This window comes from Triticum aestivum, chromosome 7B, assembly GCF_018294505.1.
Source record: "Triticum aestivum cultivar Chinese Spring chromosome 7B, IWGSC CS RefSeq v2.1, whole genome shotgun sequence".
Taxonomy (NCBI): Eukaryota; Viridiplantae; Streptophyta; class Magnoliopsida; order Poales; family Poaceae; genus Triticum; species Triticum aestivum.
The window spans coordinates 721,467,020-721,489,720 of NC_057813.1; the positions used below are offsets into that span (position 1 = coordinate 721,467,020).

The 22,701-nt window shown below is 45.2% G+C and overlaps 1 pseudogene across 1 annotated transcript in view; it reads left to right on the top strand.

The window, feature by feature from the left end:
* Window positions 1-22,701, top strand: part of LOC123158617 (receptor-like protein EIX2) — a 68,340-nt pseudogene that overhangs the window by 41,515 nt on the left and 4,124 nt on the right. Inside the window, exon 5 of the transcript XR_006479354.1 lies at window positions 8,808-8,821. The product of XR_006479354.1 is annotated as a receptor-like protein EIX2 (transcript). The remainder of the gene's footprint in view (window positions 1-8,807; window positions 8,822-22,701) is intronic.

The window sequence follows — 22,701 nt, forward strand, 5'->3', positions numbered from 1 at the left end:
ATAAACTAGTTATATTAATTATTCAACTAGTTCAAATCTCACATACCTAGCTAATTAATATCTAATTAAATTTTCTAAAAAATAGAAAACAAAAAACAGAAAATAAGTAAAAAATATGTGTGTGTGTGTATGTGTGTAGTGTGTGTATATGTGTGTATGTGTGTGTACGCCGCCCCGTACGCCGCCGCCCCGTACGTATAAACGGGGGCGCCGGCGTACGGGGCGAGGGCGGCGGCGTACGGGGCGGGGGCGCCGGCGCGCGGGTGCGAGAGATGACGTACGGGACCGCGGCGACGACGACGGACGGCGGCGGCGTTCGGGGCGGCGGTGGGGACAGCGACGAAGACGACGGATGATGGGCGACGGGCGGCGACGACGGGATCGAGCGGCGCGTTGCGATGTCGAGAGGTTGGAGACGAAAGTGGGGAGATGTAACTGAAATTTTCGTAAGTGCTATATATATAGTATGGGCCTTTAGTACCGGTTGGAGCCACCAACCGGTACTAAAGGCCAACTTTGGCCAGGCCAAGAGGCGGGAAGAGCAGGCCTTTAGTACCGGTTGGTGGTTCCAACCTGTACTAAAGGGTGATCTGTAGTACCGGTTGGAGCCACCAACCGGTACTAAAGGCCTCGCGCTGTCACCCCAAAGTTTAGTCCCACCTCGCTGGGCGAAGGGCAGCCGCACTGGTTTATAAACCCCGCCGCGGCTACCTCTTTGAACTCCTCTATATAGCAGGCTTGTGGACCTAAATTCTGCGCGCTGCCCTGTGAGTCTGATGGGCCTTTAAGGCCTGTAATTGCATGCCCGTGGCCTAGCAGGCCCACAGGGCAGCGCCCCAATTTTTTTATAGTTTTTTTCTTTTCTGCTTTATTTTCTTCTATTTATTTCTGCGTAGTTTTTTGTATAGTTTTTTCTTTTCTGTTATATTTATTTTCTTCTATTTATTTCTGAGTAGTTTTTCATCTAGTTTGCCAAAATTCAACATTTTCAGAGTTCATTTTGTAGTGATTTTCAATTTCACGGTCATTTTATATAGTTCTTTTCTTTTCAGCTATAGTTTTTTTTCCTGCTATTTTTTTCTTTTCTGCAAAACTTGATGGTCAAAGTCTGGAGTTATAACCAAAGTTTAAAAAAAGAAATGTCGACGTGCAATTAGTTTTTGCCATAACAGAAGAAGTCCGGAGTTGTAATAAGTTATTAAAAATAAAAAAGAGGTGCAATGCTAGTTAATTTGCTTCAAGCCTTTCGGAATAGTGTAAACTGCACTGCGCATAGCTCCGTGCAGTCTACCATATTCCTGAAGGCTTGAAGCTAAGCAACGTGAGCATTGAGCCTCTTCTTCATCGTCTCTGCACTCAGGGCTTATAAACCGCTCCTAGTCCCTCTCTCTTCGCGAGGTGGGACTAAAAAACAGCTTACTAAGAAACTGTAGTACTGGTTCATCCATGAACTGGTACTAAAGGTGCTCGTGCGGCCCCAGCTAGCCTTACCTGACACAACCTCATTAGTTCCAGTTCGTGGCACGAACCGGTGCTAAAGGTTCGCCACGAACCGGTACTAAACAGCTCCTCCCGCCTAGCAGTTGGTGCATACTGAACGCAAAAAATATAAGAGCATTTAGATCATGATCTTATATTTCTTTACAGTCTAAATTGTCAATATGATCTTATAACATCAAAAATACTTTGATCATCAATGATCTTTGTGTGTACAATCTGAATTGTCAATATGAGTCATCAACGATTTATAAACCGATGAAGACTCATATTGCGGCCACAAATTCTATACATAGAGTTCAATGAAGACCAAGTGCTTGTGATAGTTCGAGAAATAACATATTTAAGGTGGTAAAAGGCTTGTTAGGGGAGCGAGGTGGGACTAAAAACAGCTTGCCATAACCTCATTAGTACCGGTTCGTGGTACGAACCGGCACTAAATGGTGATGGTGGGGCCATATCCTGACCGCAGGCTGACATAGCCTCTTTAGTACCGGTTCGTGGCATGAACCGGTACTAAAGGTTCGCCACGAACCGGTGCTATTGATCGCCGCCACGAACCGGCACTAATGTACACATTAGTGCCGGCTGAAATTCAAGCCGGCACTATTGTGCTTCACATTTGACCCTTTTTCTACTAGTGGTGGCACTTCTGTGTGAAACGTAGCAGACAGTTTATGAAGGGGTGGGGGGCCAACCTTGATCGCGATGCCAGAGAGCGCAAGAAGGCACTGCTTACCGCGATCTAGGCCCTTGACCTTCGGGCCGACATGGTGGGTCTGTCTCCGGACAAGTGGCTGGCCCGCTATGACCTCGAAGACCAACTCTCCGTGATCTACTCTGATGAGGAGGCATATTGGCGCCTTTGGGGCGCTCAGAAGTGGGTCCTGAAGGGTGATGCGAATACTGCATACTTCCAGGCTATCGCCAACGGCCGCCGTAGACGCAACACCATCCCCCTCCTCTAGGATGGGGAGACCCTTCTTCAGTACCCTCGCAACATCCGGACTCATGTCGACGGCTTCTATAGGTCCCTTTTCTCTGCCGCTCCTCGGAGCGGCATCTCCCTCGCCCAGGATTGTTGGGCCGGCATTCAGTTAGTCTCCGACGCGGAGAACGCGGCCCTGACGGCCCCCTTCTCTGAGCAGGAGGTCTGGGAGGCTATCAAGGGTATGAATGCCTCTTCTGTGCCGGGCCCAGATGGTCTCCCAGTCATTTTCTTCCAGACCTTCTGGAACGTGATTAAACCGGAGGTCATGGCCATCTTCGAAGAATTCTTTGTTGGATCTATTGACCTGGGGCGCCTCAATTACGGGATCATCTCTCTCATTCCCAAGGTCCCTGGGGCGTCCGACATCTGCCAGTTCCGGCCGATCACGGTCATTAATGTGATCTTCCGGATTCTGGCCAAAGGGTACGCCAATAGGGTGACCCTGCTTGCCGACCGGATTACCCACCATAACCAGTCGGCCTTCATTAAAGGCCGATATATCCTTGATGGAGTCCTGGTCCTCCACGAGGTCCTTCACGAGGTCCGGACCAAGCGCCTTAGGGCGGTCTTTCTGAAGATCGATTTCCACAAAGCCTACGACTCTGTTAGCTGGACCTTCCTCAGGGAAGTCCTTCTTCGGAAGGGCTTCAATGACCGATGGATCACTAGAGTCATGCAAATGGTCTCTTGCGGTCGCACGGCGGTCAACATCAACGGCGAGATCGGTCCTTTCTTCCCTACCCTTTGTGGGGTTCGCCAAGGCGACCCATTCTTCCCGTTCCTCTTCAATATGGTTGTGGACGCTCTGGCCTCCATCCTTGATAAGGCCAAAGCCGCTGGCCACATCCGTGGGATTACCCCACACCTTTCTGGGGGGTCGGGGATCTCCATCCTTCAGTATGCTGATGACACAATCATCATGGTCGAAGGCTCGGAGGGGGACATCGCCAACCTCAAGTTCCTCCTGCTCTGCTTTCAACAGATGTCGGGCCTCAAGATCAACTTTGATAAGAGTGATGTCATGGTGATGGGATATTCCCCCTCTGAGAATATAGCCATCGCCAACAGACTTAATTGCCGCCTGGGCTCTTTCCCCACCTCCTACCTGGGGACCCCCATTAGCGACTCGCGTCTCTCTGCCGCGGACCTGAGGCCCGCAGTTACTAAGCTCCAGTCCTGTTGCGAGCCCTGGCAGGGGAGATGGCTATCTAAGGTGGCCCGGACTATTCTCATCAACTCTTCCCTCTCTAGTCTCCTGTTGTTCCTTATGAGCTTCTATAGCCTCCATGAGTCTCTCCACAAGGAGATCGCCAAGATCCAGTCCCGCTTCTACTGGGCTGGCGAGCATGATAAGCAGAAGTACCACATGGTCAGTTGGCCTGACATCTGCAAGCCCAGGGAGCAAGGTGGCCTGGGCATCATGTGCTCCATGAGGATGAATATAGCCCTTCTCTCCCGCTGGCTCTGGCGCATCGCCCAGGGTCATGGCGGCCTCTAGCTCGACATTATCCGGAATAAATACCTGCGGGGCCAGCCACTTGCCTTCTGCTAGAAATCGGGCGGCTCCCAGTTCTGGCAGTCTATTGTTCAGCTTCTCCCGGTGCTTCGCATTGGGACCTCCATCTCGGTGGGGTCCGGCCTCTCGACGCTCTTCTGGTTTGATCGTTGGGCCGGAGACTCCCCCTTTGCGGCCCGCTTCCCCGCCCTCTTCTCTATCTCCGTCGACCCCATGATTTCGGTCAATAGGGCTCTTCTTGACCTGGGGCGCCTTGCTTTCCGACGCCCTTTTGGGCCGGCGAAATCCGCTGCCTGGCGTGAGTTGCTTGATTGCGTCGCGTTGCACGAGCCGTTGGTGGATGGCAGGTCGGACCGTGTCCGGTGGCGGCTGGAGCCGTCGGGCCTATTCTCCACCAAGTCGCTTTACTCGGCCATTGCCCCTTCCTCCGCCCCCTCCCCTTATCGATGGTTTGGTCCGTCCGCGTACCGCTGAAGATTCGCATCTTCATGTGGTAGTGGATTCGCGGTCGGTTCCCGTCTGCAGTGGAGGTCTGCAAGCGCAATGGCCCGGGCACCGGTATCTGCCCGCTCTGTGGAGTCCCTGAGGACTCAAACCACATCTTCTTCTCTTGTGTTTCCGCCCAATTTCTCTGGAGCTGCTTTCGTGAGGTGGTCGGCGGTAGTTGGTGCCACACCAACTTCCCGGACCTATTTGTTGAAATCCAGTCGTCCCCCGCGTCCTCTCGCCACATTAGGTGGCTTGAGGTTGGGGTTCTCGCCTGGACGCTGTGGACCGTTCGCAATAAGCTTGTGATCCAGCACACTCCCCTTCGTCGCGCTACTGACGCTCTCTACAAATTCGCGGGTTTCTTGCAGCTTTGGCGGCCGCTTAGCCGCCCCCCGGACCGTGACGCCATCTCCGCCTTCATCGCCGACATCCGATCGATGGCCGTCCGCCTGTCGCCGCCGCCACCGCCGCCTCCGCCGGAGCCTGATTAGGCGCCTTGTGTGATGATGATGTTGTTTTTTCTTTCCTTCTGGGCTTGTTGAGCTGTGCCCTCAGCAGAACCTATGTACTTTGTCGTGAGACTTGGGTGTGTGTGTGGACTTGTGTGGGTTTGTATGCTCTGTGGCGGTTTGCTTTATTTATAAAGCGGGGCGAAAGCCTTTTTCGGTAATTTAAGTGGACACAATTTGTTCTCGGTTCATTGACGATTCAAAATAATACATTTTTCACGTATTATATGCATATATACGGACGTTACGAGAGCCCTGCCCCTCACGGCAGGCATACCGCGTACATTAATTTCCACGAAGCATACGACGACCGAGGCAACTTCTGGATGCTAGTCTCCAGTCGTACGTGGGGCTGTCTCTCGCCTCCGGCACCTTGCCTGGTGAGTGGTACACATATCCAATGGCAACCTCAGGAGCACGGAGCACCATGTGGTTGTGGCCAGACAATTGATCAAGTAGCCGTCGTCGTCTAACACAAACGAGAAATGAATGGATGGGCTTCCATCGAGGACCGAGACTATGGCAGAACTATACACTCTGATGGCCAAATATATCCAGTGGCAACCTCACGTAGCTACGTACTACACAAAACAGCACATCTCTTGTTCATCCTCACCATCATAAGCTTCAACAGCAAGCAAAACCAACTCTTGTTCCTCCAGCATGCATCGTGCAATCCATGCCTTGCTCATCATCATAGGCATTACTTCATCATTTACCAACGGTGCAATACAACCCCACCAATACCCTCATGGCAATGGCTGCTTCCCCGACAAGAGGGCTGCCTTGCTCTCCTTCAGCAAGATCTTTACTGAACTACAAAGGTGACACTCTGAACCACGGTAGCTTCTTGCCTCCCATTGAAGTCCTTAAACGGACAGTTTCATCAGCTGATGATAAAGGCAAGGCCGCTACTGTGATCGATGAAGGCATTCGTTCATTGGATGGTCAATTTCGCAAGGCTGCATCTTACTCTACCAATGACGATTCTGCCACACATGACTCTGCCGCAAATACCTCAGCCAAGCAAAGTCCTCAAGTCACAGCACCCAGGGTGATGACTGACCGTGAGTTACTCCTCAGTCTTCATCAGAAGGTTGATCGCAATCACAAATGGGTAAAGCGTCAGTTTGGTGCACTTCTTCACAATATGACCTCAACACACAATGCAGTGAAGAAGAACCAATACTACCTTCATGAAACCTTTAACCACACCTGGGCTGTCCTCACTCATGTCTATAGCGCTGAAGAACTGAAGACTATGGGTCTCAAGGAAGAATTTGACTGGTCTGCACCTCCTCCGAAGAAATTCAAGAGGGTCAAAATTCCTCCACTGGTGGTCAGCTCTTATTCTTCATCGCGTGACACTGATGAGTATGAAGATTTCGACGACACTACGGCAGGCCCTGCTACAACAAACAACCCTGACAACGCTGGCGCTCCTCCATCGACTTGAAATTCTTCAGGGGCGTTAGTCCTCAGTTTCAATCCTTTTGGTCATTTGATGACAAAGGGGGAGAAATCTGAGTTAGTCTTCAAGCGGGTCTATATTAAGGGCATTTTTTAAGTTACAACTCTCGTTCTTCTGAAACTTTTATTTGGATCGAGTTGTAATCTTAAACCCGATGGTGCGCTGATACTTTTGTTGCATTATGCTTTGCATGCTTATTCCTCGTTAATGACATTGCACGCATGCTGAATCTCATCAGGCACCATATTTCATCATGCATTTCAAATTCTTCCTATTATATATCAAATGCGTGTATGAATTACAAGATATAGGGGGAGATCTCCATGATTCAACTCTTCAAATGTGCATTGCCTCAAAAGCAAATTCCTCACTATGCACATCTTCAGGGGGAGTTCTTCTATATCTTGTAATCAAATTCCTCAATATCAGTGTATACACTTCATATGTTTATCCCCGTTGAAAACTTAACCTATGTTGTCATCAATCACCAAAAAGGGGGAGATTGTAAGTGCATCTAGTGCCCCTTAGTGATTTTGGTGTATTAAAGACTTATAGGTTAAGGGACTAATGTGTTTGTGAGTGTACACAGGTCTATAAGTCTATGAGGAGTTTGATATTTACAGAGAAAGTCGACCCCTAAAAATGAAGTTCTTCAACTGAAGACTTTGATATTCTGAAGACTTTCTGAAGACTTTGAAAGTGAAGAAATTGGTGTGAACTTGAAGACTTGGTATTCATTTGTGGAACATGAAGCGTGAAGACTTTTGTTTTCGTAGTTTCATTTTCTCTTTCTTGAGTCATAGGAAACACCGTACTGTTAAAGGGGGTCGAGGAAATACTAAGGAAAAATTTCCATGTGATGCTCAACTCAAAATCCTACACCTACCAATCCCTTCGAGTGAAGCCTTTGGAAATCTCATACAGTTCAGTCACTTTCTTCAGTAACAGAGACGAAGTTCTTCTGGTCGCTGATGAATTTGTTCTGACTGAGGAGTTAGGAATTCGTCAGTGCGAATTACCTACACAGTGAGGAACATGATAGCCCTGAGGAATTTGAGAGTCAAATTTCCGACCGTTGCTGTGCTACGCGCCAGCTGTCCCAAAATATCTTATCCACCTAACGGTCATATCATTGAAGGGCATTTATGTCTTATCATGTCGGGCTGCTCCCTAGGCTATAAATAGTCGCCCCCCTACAACCACTAGCTGGTTGGTTGCTCCGAGAGAACTTGACACTTGTCATTTGAGAGCAACCCATCCTCCGAGGACTTTGAGCGAAAATCATTGAGTGAGGAAAACCCAAAACCAAACCCCTACAAACCCAAAGTGATTGAGCATCACTGAAGAAATTGATCCTGCATGGATCCGACGCTTGTTACCTTTGAAGATTGTGCTTCTTCCAGACGGTTAGGCGTCAAGGTCTAGAGCATCCAAGAGGAATTGTGGATCGCCGAGTGACCAAGGCTGTGAAGGTTTGGAAGTCGCCTGAAGACTTACCACGAGTGATTGGACGAGGTCTGTGTGACCTTAGTTCAAGGAGAATACGGTGAGGACTGGGTGTCCTGAGCTGCGTGCTCAGCGACTGTGTGTCCTCTAGTTTAAATACTCAGCCGCTCCAACCAGACGTACAACTAAGACAGCAGTGGAACTGGTCTACCAAATCATTGTCTTCACCAACCTAACTGGTTCTATTTCCTCAATCCTTTCATTTCCTCATTACTGTGTTGAGTGTTTATTCATATATGTGTTTGAAGACTTTGACTGAAGACTTTCTCAATTTCTTCAGTTCAATTTTTTCAGTCTGTTTGTCTTCATCTTGTGTTATCCTGTGATTATGCTTTCTGTACTCTGTGCTAGTCTTCATTTCATCATGATGACCATGCTTGTATTCTGTTATGCTTACTTCTGAGTACTTATTCCGCTGCTAATAGTTCTTCGCTAAGGAATTTCCTCCCCGGCAAATTCCTCAGTGAAGAATTCAAAAAAATCGCCTATTCACCCCCCCTCTAGTCGACGTAACGCACTTTCAATTGGTATCAGAGCAAGGTACTCCCTTGTTCCGTGTGATTTTGGTTTAACCGCCTGGAGTTTTAGTTATGTCGACCGCAAGTATGATCAAGGTCTCGGCTGGGTGTCCTACCTTTGATGGGACGGACTACCCCTACTGGAAAAACAAGATGCGAATGCATCTCGAGGCAATTGACAACGATCTCTGGTATGTTGTGGAAAATGGTGTTCCCTCTGTCTCACCCTCACTGAACGCTACCGATGTGAAGAGATTCAAGCAACTCGATTCTCAAGCGAAGAATATCATATGTGGCCATCTGAGTAAAGGACAGTATGGAAGAGTGAGTGCTTTGGAAACTGCTAAGCTTATCTGGGATAGGTTGTCCAAAGTGAATGAAGGAGTCTCAACTCAGCGTGACTCTCGAGTTGATGTTCTTCGGAATCTCTTCAACCGCTTCAAAAGACTCGACAATGAAAATGTCCAACAAACCTTTGATCGCCTCACTGACATCTCAAATGAGCTTCAAGCCCTCGGTGCCACTGACATCACTGACCATGAGGTGGTGAAGAAACTATTGAGATCACTTGATTCCTCATTTGATACTCTGGGTCTGATGATACAAGAACGGGCTGACTACAAGTCTCTTGATCCTGCCGATATCCTCGAAAGGCTAAATACTCACGAGTTCCAGCTTGCTGAAAAGAGAGATCTCTATGGTTCGAGCTATGGCAAACCACGTGCCGTGAAGGCCAAGGTTGTGTCTGAGTCTGAATGTGAGGATTCTGGTAGTAGCCTTGGTGATCCTGAAGAATTGAGCCAGGAGCTAGCACTGCTCGTGAAGAAATTCTAGAAGTTCTCAAGACGTGGTCGCTTTGGAAAATCCTCAAGAAGCAATGATTCCTCATCAAGTGACTATAAGAGAAGGCTGTTCCACAAATGCAAGAAACCTGGTCATTATATTCAAGATTGTCCTCAGTGGGAAAAGGAATTGAGGAAGAAGAAATACAAGGATTACAGTTCTGATGATGCGAAGAAGAAGAAGAAATCGTCAAAATCTTCGTCATCAAAATCCTCGAAGTCTTCATCTCACAAGAAGAGCAGCTCCAAGAAGGCTCGGGCATTCATTGACAAGGAAATGGACTCTGAAGCTGAATCTGAGGAACATGAGGAAGAGGAGGCGTCTGAAGAATCTGAATCTGGTGTGGCGAGTCTGGCCTTCGCTACTGCTTTCGTTAGCAAGTCCATCTTCAACACTGAAGAAACTGACCCCACCGACAAGCCTGATGAACATAATGATGACTACGCTCCCACCTATTGCTTCATGGCAAAAGGTGCAAAGGTACTCAAATACACCTCCTCTGAATCTAGTGAAAATGAATCTGATGAGGATCTCAAGCCCAGCTACTCTAAACTTGCTAAGATTGCTGTAAAACAACAAAGGGCTTTTGAAAAGGTTCAAAACATGCTAGACAAAAGTGATGATATGTTGGGTGAAGAAATGGATCGCACTAAAGCCCTGACTGAAAATCTTCAGAGACTTCAGTCTAGGTTTCATAACCTTCAAAGTCATCATAACACTCTCTTATCTGGTCATGAGAAACATTCTTATGAATTTCTTCAAAGAAAGCAAGATCTTGAGAAGCTAAGAGTGAGTTATGAAGATCTTCAGAAGGAGCGCGATTCATTACTAGCTCAACAAATCAGCGCTTCTCAGAAAGAATTTGTTCCTCCATGCTTAAAGTACATTGAACGTGAATCTGCTAATTCTTCACCTGAATGTTCAAATGCTTCAACTATTACAAATTCTTCACATGCCTCTGCTATCACTAATTCCTCATCTGAGGACATTGCTAGTATCACTGACGATGCAGGGCTGAAGGAATTGTACATGACAGGCATGTACAAAAGCCTCAAGGGGCATCAGACTCTTTGTGATGTGCTTAAAAAGCAGATCCTCAACAGAAACCCTAGGAAAGAGGGTGTCGCCTTTGAGAGGAAACTTAATGCTGATGGAACATATTGGAAGGCTGAGCAGTACCGCAAAACCTCATGGGTTGCTGCAAAGGGACCTCCAGTTGATCCATCTAACTTATCTGGCTTTACATGTGAATCTCCTCATCTTTCTGATGAGTCATTTGACTCCAACTGTAAACTGTTCAAAAATCAGAATGGTGAAGTATTTGCTAGATATGTTGGCACTAACTGTAGGAACGGTTCTCCCATGAAGAAAATCTGGGTTCCCAAGAAGTGCCTTGAAAGTCTTCAGGTGAATGTCCTCATGACACCACCAGTGAAGAACAGGAACCCCAGATCAAATTCTTCATATGGATTAAATTCCTCAAATGGATCAAAGTCCTCATATGATTATCATCGTGCTAACAACTTTGTTTTGCAGGGTAGACCTAAGGGATATGAATATGTGCATTATTCTTCAAACCATTATGTTCATAAGTCCTCGAAGAATTTCTCTGCTTATTAATATGCTTACCCTAACCCCTCTTATGTGAAACGAAATGGTTTGGCGTCTATGCCACCATTCTCGTATGGTGCTCGCAGAGTGATGAACTCTTTGCCACCCCTTCAGATGTGGGTGGTGAAGAAAAAGAACTAATCTCTTCTGTAGGGTCAGGTCTCCAGACGTGCCTTAACGTCTGAAGAATTTGCTGGGGACCTGACAAAAATTCCTGAAAGGACGCAGGCGAATCATGATGAAATAAACTTTCACACGTCCTCCTACTGCTATATCTGTTTACTGCTTGATGAAATTCATCTGATGAACTTGATATCATATCCTTCATTGATGAAGCATATGAGATTGTAAGTTACACTAATTCATCTGCGGGATGATCAACCCAAAGCCACTGAATGGGTCCTCGATAGTGGATGTACAAATCACATGACTCGTGACAAGAATCTTTTGATGGATGCTCCCTTATCACTGTCACATCTGAAGCACATCATCTTTGCTGACAAAGGCAAAAGTCAGGTATTGGGTCTTGGTAAGGTTGTGATCTCTAAGGATAAACACATGGACAAAGTCATGCTTGTTGAGTCCTTGGGATACAACCTCATGTCAGTCTCAATGCTTTGTGATCTTGATATGGTTGTTGTCTTTGGCAAGTATCGTTGTGTTGTGATTATGGAAGCTGACAATTCCAAAGTCTTCAAAGGCTTTAGGAGAGGAGATTTGTATATTGTTGATTTCTCTACAGGACCACAACCAGCCGTGTGTCTACATGCAAAAGCTTCAGAAGGCTGGCTATGGCATCGACGATTTGGTCACGCAGGCATGAGGAATTTGCACACGCTTGCGAAGAAGAAGCATGTCATTGGCATTGAGAATGTCAAATTCCTCAAGGATCACTTATACGGAGCCTGTGAAGCTGGAAAAATGACCAAGGCCAAGCATCCAGCGAAGACTATCATGACCACTACTCGTCCATTCGAATTGCTTCACATGGACCTCTTCGGACCTAATCATTACTCGGCAGTCACTAATGATGCATCTCTATATGGTTTTGTTATTGTTGATGATTACTCTCGATATACATGGGTACACATTGTTACTTACAAACATGAAGTGCAGGAAGTCTACAAACGTTTTTCCTCGAGGGCTTCAACCAACTTTGGTGTGAAGATCAAGCACATCAGAAGTGACAATGGAACTGAGTTCAAGAATTTCGGTCTTGATGACTATCTTGATGAACTTAGTATTACTCATGAGTTATCTGGTCCCTATACTCCTCAGCAAAATGGCGTCGTGGAGCACAAGAACAGAACTCTTGTTGAGATGGCTCGCACTATGCTTGATGAATACAAAACGCCTCATCGTTTTTGGATTGATGCAATTGATACTGCGTGCCACATCATCAACAGAGTATATCTTCACAAATTCTTCAAGAAGATGGCCTATGAACTCCTCACTGACAAGAAACCCAATGTGAGTTATTTCAAAGTCTTCGGTGCTAAATGTTGGATTAGAGATCCTCACCACAATTCTAAATTTGCACCGAAAGCACATGAAGGTTTTATGCTTGGTTACGGAAAGGACTCGCACACCTACAGAGTCTTCAACATTGTTCTTCACAAGATTTTTGACACTGTAGATGTGCGGTTCGATGAAACTAATGGCTCGCAAAGAGAGCACCTACCTTCTGTGTTAGATGAACCAGCACCTGAGGATTCTATCAAGTTCAAGGCAACTGAGGATGTCATTCCTACTGAAGAATTTGCTGAAGAATTCATTCCAGTTCACGAAGAACATCGAGCTGATACACTTGAAGAAAATGCTGAGGAAAATGGTGCTGAAGAAAATGCTGACCAAACTCCTCAGCGACAACCAGCTCATCCTCGCGTTGCAAAAGAAGTGCAAGTGGAGAAGATCATCAATGACATTAGAGCACCAGGTCCTCTCACACGCTCAAAACTTCACATTTATCTAACTTTTGTGGGCACTATGCTTTTGTCTCTATCACAGAGCCCACTAAGGTAGATGAAGCATTTTTGGAGCCGGAGTGGATTCAGGCTATGCAAGAAGAATTACATCAGTTCGAGCTCAACAATGTCTGGGAACTGGTCAAACGTCCAGATCCTCGCAAGCATAATATAATTGGCACAAAGTGGATCTACCGCAACAAGCAAGATGAAAATGGCCTTGTGGTGAGGAATAAGGCACAACGGGTAGCTCAAGGCTACACACAGGTTGAAGGAATTGATTTCGATGAAACTTTTGCACCTGTTGCTAGACTTGAGGCTATTTTCATATTACTTGCTTATGCTAACCATCATGATATCATCTTATATCAAATGGATATGAAAAGTGCATTCCTCAATGGTAAGATTGAGGAAGAAGTATATGTTGCTCAACCCCTAGGTTTTGAAGATCCAAAGAATCCTGACAAAGTCTTCAGACTTAATAAGGCCCTCTATGGCCTCAAGCAAGCCCCTCGGGCGTGGTATGATACATTGAAGGAATTCTTCGTGAAGAATGGCCTCACACCCGGTTCACTCGACCCTACTCTCTTTACTAAATCTTATGATGGTGAACTGTTTGTGTGCCAAATATATGTTGATGATATTATCTTTGGCTGTACTGACCAACGTTATAGTGATGAATTTGCCTATATGATGAGTGAAGAATATCAAATGTCTATGATGGGAGAGTTGAAATTCTTCTTAGGTCTTCAAATTCGTCAACAGCGCAATGGCATATTCATATCTCAGGAGAAATACCTCAAAGATGTACTGAGGAAATTCGGCATGCAAGATTGCAAAGGCGTCAAAATTCCTATGCCCACAAATGGCCTTCTATGCACTGATGAAAATGGTATTGACTTCGATCACAAGGTATACCGCTCCATGATTGGTTCTTTATTGTACTTATGTGCATCTAGGCCAGATATAATGCTTAGTGTTTGCATGTGTGCCTGATTTCAAGCTACACCGAAGGAATCACACCATAAGGCTGTGAAGCATATTCTTCGATATCTAGCTCACACACGAACACTATGATTATGGTACCCCAAGGGCTCTACTTTTGATCTCATTGGATATTCTGACTCTGACTATGCTGGTGATCGTGTGGACCGCAAGTCAACTTCTGGCACTTGTCATTTCCTCGGACGATCTTTGGTCTGTTGGTCCTCGAAGAAACAGAACTGTGTATCACTGTCCACTGCGGAAGCTGAATACATTGTTGCTGGCTCTTGCTGTGCTCAATTGCTTTGGATGAAGCAAACACTCAAGGACTATGGCGTCAACGTGAAGAATGTGCCTCTCCTCTGCGACAATGAGAGTGCCATCAAGATTGCTCACAACCCAGTTCAGCACTCGAAGACAAAGCACATTCAGATTCGTCATCATTTTCTTCGTGATCATGTGTTGAAGGGCGACATCTCCATCGAGCACGTGAAGACTGAAGAACAGCTAGCTGATATCTTCACTAATCCCTTGGATGAGAAGAGATTTAGCAAGTTTGGGTGTGAGCTAAATATCTTAGAGTCTTCGAATGTTCTTTGAAAAGGACACACATCCTAACACTTATGCAAAATTGATGACTTAGATGTGCAACACATGAAGAAATTTTTTTCTTCAATCAATGAAGAATAACACTCTAAGTGTGAAGAAATTAATGAAGAATTTGATTCTCAGAATCCTACGACAATTGTACGCGGTGTCTGAAATCATCATTCTTATACGATGGGTCACGCCACCACAAAAAGTTGAAAATCTTCAATTTGAGTTTTTCCTCAGTTTTGAAATTCTTCAGTTTTTCAAATTCTTCAACTTTTCAAAATCTTCACTGTTTCCTTCGTTTTTCTTCATTGGCTATATATATATATATATATATGAGTTTATGTCCTCTACAACATTCACTTATTGCTATTTCTTCAAGTTGCTTTTTCTGCTAAGTGAATGTGATCGGACCCTTCCCCCTCTATGCTATACTCAACCCAATCTATTCACAAATTCTTCATATGCGTTCTATTTGAAACTCGTTCAAAATCTTCACTGTGTCCTTGTTAGCTGAAGAAATTACGAACGAAACTTTAAAACAAATCTTATCCAAATTTTCGGTTTTGCCGCTCAAACCATTCCGCATCCCACAATGCATTATTCTATTCACCCATGATCGTACACGATCTCAACTACACAGTACGTGGGTGACACATGTCACGAGAAGGAGAAAGGGCAGGGGCACATTCATCCCAAATCTTCGGGCGAACAATTTTTCACCGTGTCTATAAATACCCCTCTCTCCTTCCTCACTTCATTTACTCCGCTCGATCGCTACTCTCTCACTCGAGCTCCTCAAACCCTAGCGCCGCCACTACTCCATCGTCGCCGGTGAGGAAGAGCTTTGCTGCCTCGACCTCGTCGCCGTCGTACTCACGCCGACCGCGGAAATCTTCACTCCGCCTCCGCCGTAGCTGTCTTCCTCTGCCAAGTTAGGGCGTGGGAGATCTAACCTGACGAGCTTCACATCTGTTCTTCTCACTTCTTCATGTTCTTCACTTCAGGTAATTAAAAGTTACTTTTATTACTCACTTTGATTCTCAAACTTTCCTGAAAATCTTCGAAGGTGTTTATTCTTCAAATCTTCACACATATGAACACCTCACACATCATATGATCTTGAACTGTTTCTCTAAGCAATCATTTTCTTCAAGATTCCCTAATTGTGTGGATCTTCGATCTGTACAACTCTAGAACCTAAGACAAGAACGCTTAGTGAAATTCCTCAAGGTTCATCTGGTCAAATTCCTCAAAACTTGTTCTTTTCGAAAAACCTTCTCAGAACGCATATGACCTTTCCGAATTCCTCGCACCTGTACTCTGTTCACAGGTACTCATGTCTGCTGCTGAATCACTAGGTTCTCATCAACTTAACTCATTTGCAGCGTTCCTCGAAGAAAAACTGCATACTTCTTCAGAGAACTCGATTGTTCAAATTCCTCAACTGAAGAATATGGCAGACAATAAGAAGCCGCAGAAAGGAGGAAAGAAACCTGAGGTTATGACTGCGTTTGAAATCCCTGAGGAAATTTATGCTGACTATTGCACACCTGATGAAGCAAAATTTGGCAAAGAAAACAAAAATCAGCGCAAGGTGCGCATTCAGAGGATTGAACGGAGATGGGCAAGGGAATGGAGGGAATACAGATATGTGACTCCAAAGTACATGAGGAAATTCGCCCTCAATCCTCCATGCCCAAGAGCTCCATTGGCACCTGGCCAAGTAGCTGATCCCACAAGCATCAAACGTGGTGAGGACTTTCCTGAAGAATGGGCTAAGCACCAAGCTAAATTGGCAAGACAAGCCAAGGAGGCAGTGAAGAAATTCAATGAGGATTCTGCCACTGCTACTACTACTGAGGCCTCGGTCAAACCGAGGAAATCCATGCCAAAGAACCCTGCTCATAAGCCAAGTGCTTCACCAACAATGCCCTCATGGCAAATTTCTCACACTGCTACAGCTCCACCAAAGTCCTCAACAGCTCCTTCAAAGTCCTCAGCTCCTGTGCATCTGGCTACATGTCAAAGGACTGTTGGTTTCTCGATTGCCTCTCGTGTTTCAGCAAGTGCCTCAGCTGCACCAATTTCCTCATCAAGCCCCACACTGTTGAAGACCGAAGCAACAGCTGGACGAGGTCCTCGGCCAAGTCCAAAGAAGAAACAGGTCGCATTCCATGTGCCTTTTGATGATGAAGCTTCTGATGATGAACTTGCAGAAATCATCAGAGACAGACAGGTGAAGGCTGCTAGAGCCAAAGGCACATCTGTGCCACTGCTTTTGGATCCGAGGAAAATCCTCGATTATATTGATCTCTGGCACAAGGATCCAAACACCGCAATGCCTGATTTTCATCTAACCCCTGGACAAAGTTATATGTTGACCCATTTCATCACTGAAGAGAAATGGAAGTTTGAAAAGGCAAGAGAGATCAGGAAAGCTCAATACAAAAAGGAGAAGCTCCTGAAGAAAAACGTTGTCAGAATGACACCTGAGGAACTTCTCCAGGCTCAGTCTGAAATTCAAGCCCTCAGCAAAGACTTTGATGCCTACTATGCTGATTGGCAAGGAGCTAAAGTAAGATTCTTCAATCTGACGAAGAAATTCACAAATATTGCAGCCCCATCACAACAAGAAAATCTTCAGGCTGCAGACTCTGCTCAGCCTGCTGAAGAACATGCCAGCACCGCTGATGACTTTCAACCTGCTGAAGAACATGCTCGTTCCAGGGCTGGTGAAGAAATTCCAGCCGCTGAAGAAATTGCCAGGGCATCCACTAGTGGTGCGCCTGAAGAAACTGAAGAGATCGGAGCAACTGCATCAGTTGCGACTGAAAAAAATGAAGCAGATTCCTCAGCTCCTCCTGCGCCCACACCAACTCCAATTCTTCCATCTGCTTCTAATGTGAAGAAGACCAAGGCTGCAGAGCGAGCTGCGGTGAAGAAAAGGAAGGCATCAGCTGCGAAGAAAATGAAGCCAATGACCAGCTCACTCGAAAATCCAATTGATGTTGTTCCGATTTCCTCCATGCCATCAAAGGACCTTGTTCCTTTTGGAGAAGACTATGAGATCCCAAGCGAATCTGATGAAGAAAATCATTCTGCTGCTTCGTCAGAATAGATTGATGAAGAAATTGAAGTGTAAGCAATCCCTTCAACCCTAATCATTTCCTCGCCTATGCCTCAGTTCACAGCTGAAGAGGCCGGTGTTGAGGAACTTGAAGAAGATGTGGATATTGGAAGCACAACGCCAGTGATGAACGATGACTTTTGGGAAAGTCAGCATCCAAATTCTCCACTCTTCACCCCAATCCAACAGATACCTCAGTCCCCTGCTCCAACTGTTCAAATGGGCTCTGAAGAAACTCATCCCACTTCATCTGTCCATGAAGAAATTCCAGCCACTAGTGCTGATGAACCTGCTGCTGCTGATCCTCAGACTGCACCTATTGAGGAACAAGAAATTCCTCAGCCTGAAGAACCTGAGCTCGTGATTCCTAAGGTGGTGATGCAACTCACTGACACCCCTCTGCCAAAGCCAAAGAATCCATTCTCAAGCAAACAGAAGTTCAAGGCTGAAGATTTCTTTGCCGAGCACGTATTCTTCACTGATTATAATCCATATGATTCTGCTCACATAAGGAAGAGGCGTTTCTGGACTGCCAGGCAAGCCAATTTCTATTCCTCAGTGCTCTTCAACAAAGACAAAGTCTTCGATCATGCACATATTCCTCATGTGGACATGGAGTCTCTGCCCGGCTTTGAGCCAGTCCTCAGTATTCTTCACGACGTAGGACTTCTGAATTTCTGCATTGATATCTGTGACTGGAATGAAGAACTCATTCTTCAACTCTATGCAACTCTGCACATCACCGGAGATGCTGAAGACGTGAACTTATGGGTATTAGACTGGATGTCTGAAAATACTCACTACAAGGCACCAGCAACTGAATTGCTTCGTGCTCTACCACTCAGTCCTCCACTTGATGGTGCTTGTTGTATCTACAACGAACCAGAACTTTCAAATCACTATATGCAAGTGCTGATGAAGCCTTTGAAGCCAAGGAAGGCCCCTCGAACCAAATTCCTTGTCAAGGAATTACTCTATGTGCCTCGGACTGTCTATCGAATTCTGACGAAGACAATGAGTCCCATCAAAGGCCACGACTCAAATGATGAAGAAGTCGTTGGCATCATGAAAAATACGCTTTTCAACATCATTCATGGCGTTCCCGTCAACTTCCATGATTTCTTCATGAGGACTCTGGCCAATATTGCTATGTCACCATTCGAGCTGAAGCCCTATGCTCCTTGGATTATGAGATTCATCAGGGCAGGATCTTCACTGAACTACAAAGCTGACACTCTGAACCACGGTAGCTTCTTGCCTCCCATTGAAGTCCTTAAACGGACAGTTTCATCAGCTGATGATAAAGGCAAGGCCACTGCTGTGATCGATGAAGGCATTCATCCATTGGATGGTCAATTTCGCAAGGCTGTATCTTACTCTACCAATGACGATTCTGCCACACATGACTCTGCCGCAAATACCTCAGCCAAGCAAAGTCCTCAAGCCACAGCACCCAGGATGATGACTGACCGTGAGTTACTCCTCAGTCTTCATCAGAAGGTTGATCGCAATCACAAATGGGTAAAGCGTCAGTTTGGTGCACTTCTTCACAATATGACCTCAACACACAATGCAGTGAAGAAGAACCAATACTACCTTCATGAAACCTTCAACCGCACCTGGGCTGTCCTCACTCATGTCTATAGCGCTGAAGAACTGAAGACTATGGCTCTCAAGGAAGAATTTGACTGGTCTGCACCTCCTCCGAAGAAATTCAAGAGGGTCAAAATTCCTCCACTGGTGGCCCACTTTTATTCTTCATCGCGTGACACTGATGAGTATGAAGATTTCGACGACACTACGGCAGGCCCTGCTACAACAAACAACCCCGACAACGCTGGCGCTCCTCCATCGACTTGAAATTCTTCAGGGGCGTTAGTCCTCAGTTTCAATCCTTTTGGTCATTTGATGACAAAGGGGGAGAAATCTGAGTTAGTCTTCAAGCGGGTCTATATTAAGGGCATTTTTTAAGTTACAACTCTCGTTCTTCTGAAACTTTTATTTGGATCGAGTTGTAATCTTAAACCTGATGGTGCGCTGATACTTTTGTTGCATTATGCTTTGCATGCTTATTCCTCGTTAATGACATTGCACGCATGCTGAATCTCATCAGGCACCATATTTCATCATGCATTTCAAATTCTTCATATTATATATCAAATGCGTGTATGAATTACAAGATATAGGGGGAGATCTCCATGATTCAACTCTTTAAATGTGCATTGCCTCAAAAGCAAATTCCTCACTATGCACATCTTCAGGGGAGTTCATCTATATCTTGTAATCAAATTCCTCAATATCAGTGTATACACTTCATATGTTTATCCCCGTTGAAAACTTAACCTATGTTGTCATCAATCACCAAAAAGGGGGAGATTGTAAGTGCATCTAGTGCCCCTTAGTGATTTTGGTGTATTGAAAACTTATAGGTTAAGGGACCAATGCGTTTGTGAGTGTACACAGGTCTATAAGTCTATAAGGAGTTTGATATTTACAGAGGAAGTCGACCCCTAAAAATGAAGTTCTTCAACTGAAGACTTTGATATTCTGAAGACTTTCTGAAGACTTTGAAAGTGAAGAAATTGGTGTGACCTTGAAGACTTGGTATTCATTTGTGGAACATGAAGCGTGAAGACTTTTATTTTCGTAGTTTCATTTTCTCTTTCTTGAGTCATAGGAAACACCGTACTGTTAAAGGGGGTCGAGGAAATACTAAGGAAAAATTTCCATGTGATGCTCAACTCAAAATCCTACACCTACCAATCCCTTCGAGTGAAGCCTTTGGAAATCTCATACAGTTCAGTCACTTTATTCAGTAACAGAGACGAAGTTCTTCTGGTCGCTGATGAATTTGTTCTGACTGAGGAGTTAGGAATTCGTTAGTGCGAATTACCTACACAGTGAGGATAGCCCTGAGGAATTTGAGAGTCAAATTTCCGACCGTTGCTGTGCTACGCGCCAGCTGTCCCAAAATATCTTATCCACCTAACGGTCATATCATTGAAGGGCATTTATGTCTTATCATGTCGGGCTGCTCCCTAGGCTATAAATAGCCGCCCCCTACAACCACTAGCTGGTTGGCTGCTCCGAAAGAACTTGACACTTGTCATTTGAGAGCAACCCATCCTCCGAGGACTTTGAGCGAAAATCATCGAGTGAGAAAACCCAAAACCAAACCCCTACAAACCCAAAGTGATTGAGCATCACTGAAGAAATCGATCCTACGTGAATCTGACGCTTGTTACCTTTGAAGACTGTGCTTCTTCCAGACGGTTAGGCGTCAAGGTCTAGAGCATCCAAGAGGAATTGTGGATCGCCGAGTGACCAAGGCTGTGAAGGTTTGGAAGTCGCCTGAAGACTTACCACGAGTGATTGGACGAGGTCTGTGTGACCTTAGTTCAAGGAGAATAAAGTGAGGACTGGGTGTCCTGAGCTGCGTGCTCAGCGACTGCGTTTCTGGGACTGTGTGTCCTCAAGTTTAAATACTCAGCCGCTCCAACCAGACGTACAACTGAGACAGCAGTTGGAACTGGTCTACCAAATCATTGTCTTCACCAACCTAACTAGTTCTATTTCATCAACCCTTTCATTTCCTCATTACTGTGTTGAGTGTTTGTTCATATCTTTGTTTGAAGACTTTGACTGAAGACTTTCTCAATTTCCTCAGTTCAATTACTTCAGTCTGTTTGTCTTCATCTTGTGTTATCCTGTGATTACGCTTTCTGTACTCCGTGCTAGTCTTTATTTCATCATGATGACCATGCTTGTATTCTGTTATGCTTACTTCTGAGTACTTATTCCGCTGCTAATAGTTCTTCGCTAAGGAATTTCCTCACCGGCAAATTCCTCAGTGAAGAATTCATGAAAATCGCCTATTCACCCCCCCCTCTAGTCGACATAACGCACTTTCACCCTTCCTCTCTGCCTTATTGAGCTCCTCTGAAAATGAAAATAGATGCCCTTATATAGGGAATTTAGGCTAAATTCATACGAATTTCTCTTGAAATTTGTTATGAATTTAATTTGAATTTCCTCTATAAGCGCATCTATGCTCATTTCTGAGTAGCTTTTTATATAGTTTTTTTTCTTTTCTGCTATATTTATTTTTTTCTTTTTATTTCTGAGTTGTAATAAGTCATTAAAAATAAACATCTATGCTCATTTTTTAGTAAAGTTAATCATAACTATTTTTTCTTCTATTTATTTTTAAATTGTAATAAGTCATTAAAAATAAGCATGTAAGCTCATATTTTAGTAAAGTTAATCACAACTATTTTTTTTCTTTTTATTTCTGAGTTGTAATAAGTCATTAAAAATAAGCATATATGCTCCTTTTTTAGTACAGTTAATCACAACTATTTTTTGCTTCAATTCATTTCTGAGTAGTTTTCTATATAGGTATTTTTTCTTTCCTGCTATATTTATTTTTTTCTTTTTATTTCTGAGTTGTAATAAGTCATTAAAAATAAAAAAGAGGCGCAATGCTTGTTAATTTGCTTCAAGCCTTTCGGAATAGTGTCAACTGCACTGCACATAGCTCTGTGCAGTCTACCGATTCCTTAAGGCTTGAAGCTAACCAACATGCAGGAGTATTGAGCCTCTTCGTCATCGTCTCTGCACTCAGGGCTTATAAACAGCTGCGAGTGCCTCTTGCTTGGCGAGGTGGGACTAAAAAAACAGTTGCAGGAAGAATCAACAAAAAACAGCTGCAGAAAATAAAAAAGTAGTTAGACGGGTCCATTGGTACCGGTTGGTGGCGTCAACCGGTAACAATGCCGCTCTTTGGTCCCGGTTGCTGGAATCAACCGGGACAAATGCCGCTCTTTAGTCCCGGTTGGAGCCACCAACCGGGACCAAAGGTCTTTGTTTCCCGCCCTTTGGGCTGCTGAAAAGAGGCCTTTGGTCCCGGTTGGTGGCACCAACTGGGATTAAAGGGGGCATTGGTCCCGGTTGGTGCCACGAACCGGGACCAAAGCCTTTGCTATATATACAGCACTTAGCGCGACTTCGATCTCTCTTGCTCCACTCCTGTCGCCACGCGTCTCCCTGCCGCCACCTCGCCGTCGCCACCACGCCCC